This window comes from Heterodontus francisci, unplaced genomic scaffold, assembly GCF_036365525.1.
Source record: "Heterodontus francisci isolate sHetFra1 unplaced genomic scaffold, sHetFra1.hap1 HAP1_SCAFFOLD_61, whole genome shotgun sequence".
Classification (NCBI taxonomy): domain Eukaryota; kingdom Metazoa; phylum Chordata; class Chondrichthyes; order Heterodontiformes; family Heterodontidae; genus Heterodontus; species Heterodontus francisci.
Window position 1 is genome coordinate 1708945 of NW_027141441.1, and position 1804 is coordinate 1710748.

Sequence of the window (1804 nt, forward strand, 5' to 3'; positions counted from 1 at the left end):
CGCATACGATGATGGGCCAAGTGGTCTCTTTCTCTGCCTTAAACCTTCTATGATTCTATGATTCTATCATGCTCACTAACATTATCCCCTTTTCATCTACAGCACCACAGAGAGAGAATCAGTCCGACCATTCGTAACAGTGTGTCCATATCACACTGTATTACACATTCTTATGTATCATCAGAGACAGTATTAGTAACACAATAAAGTGCATACATATCATCCTAAATAATGGTATCCCAAACATATGTGCAGCATTAGAGAGGGAGTGTCAATAGTGCATTTTCTATTAGTGTGTCCATATCACACCCAATAACTGGATCCCACGTTTTTATGGAGCACTAGAGACAGAGCTGAAAGTGAATAAGTGAGAGAGAGAGAGAGAGAGATCCCCATCAGCAGTTACAGGCTGACCTGGAAGCCTCATTTTATCTTGAAAGATCCGTGGGAGACAGACGGTGCAGTCTCATCTCTAACTGACATTGTATCAGAAACAGACACATTATTATTCCTAGACTCTGGGTAACAGTTAGAGAGTGAGGTGAACAATGTTCCAAATTTAACGCTCTTGGCCCTGTTGATCTCTGTAATCTCAGCTCACACCGTTCGATATGACTGTCAGTGAAGGACAGTTTCAATGTGATGACATTAATCTGGGACTGTTACTGTCAGATATTAACTCCTGCGCGATCGCAGCAAACACAGCGACTCTCTCGGAGAATTGCTTTGAGAAGACGGGTGAATGAAGAGCAAACACACTGCAGGGAATGATCTCAAACTGAGCTTCAGAAAGGGGGAATCCCCCAGCTTGAAACGTTTTCTGACCTTTCCCCACAGCCCCAGTTCCTTTGCTCAAACTCGGAGAAAACTGAACTGGGGAAAGTTCCAGTTTATTTTTGTCAGTTCCGATGAAGGGTCACTGACCCGAAGCGTTAACTCTGCTTCACTTTTCACAGATACTGCCAGACCTGCTGAGTGGTTCCAGCATTTCTTGTTTTTATTTCAGATTTCCAGCAACCGCAGAATTTTGCTTTTATTCCAATTTACTTTTTTTTGTAAATGAGTGGGGAAAGAAGCGCATGCGCGATGCGCCTCCTCCAGCCGTGTCCTTCTGCGTCATTTAATTAGTGAGCGGAAGAAGTTTGTTTGAAACAGACGGGAATGGAGACTTAGAGCCCCGGGGTAAGTGAGTAAACAGCAGTCTCCTTCCAGCAGCACATTGCTTTGAGAGCCCTTCCGCAGAGGGGCTCAGAGATCAGCATTGACGACGGAGCAAGTTCAGGGGGAGTTGGGGGCTGTTTGTAAGAGGCGGAGTGGAGCAGGAACATGGAGTGAGCGCGGAAGGAGAAGCCTTTCTCAGGCTGTTTGTGGACAAGGTAACGGAGACAGAGCAGGAAGAAGCTGCTGTTGAAAATCATTGTTGTTTTCTCTCCTCAAACCTGTAATGCATGTTCATGGTTTAGCTCCAGTTTCACACTGTGTTGTTATTGAGCAGTGAATAGAGGGAACAGAGCCAGACAGTAGGGATGGGGACAGTTATGCAAACAACACCTATTGCTGGCGCCAGGTGAGTAGTGTCAAGGAAACATTTTAAACAGCAGCTGTCGGTTTCCGTTGAACGATTGATCCAAGAGAAGCAAGGAAATGGCAGATACTCTGAACAAGAATTTTTCATCTGTCTTCACAGAAGTAGACACAAAAAACATCCCAAGAATAGTAGAAAATCAAGGGGAGTAAGGAGGGGGGAACTTAAAACATCACCAACGCGAGAAAAACATGTTTTTAGAAAACTAATGGGACTAAA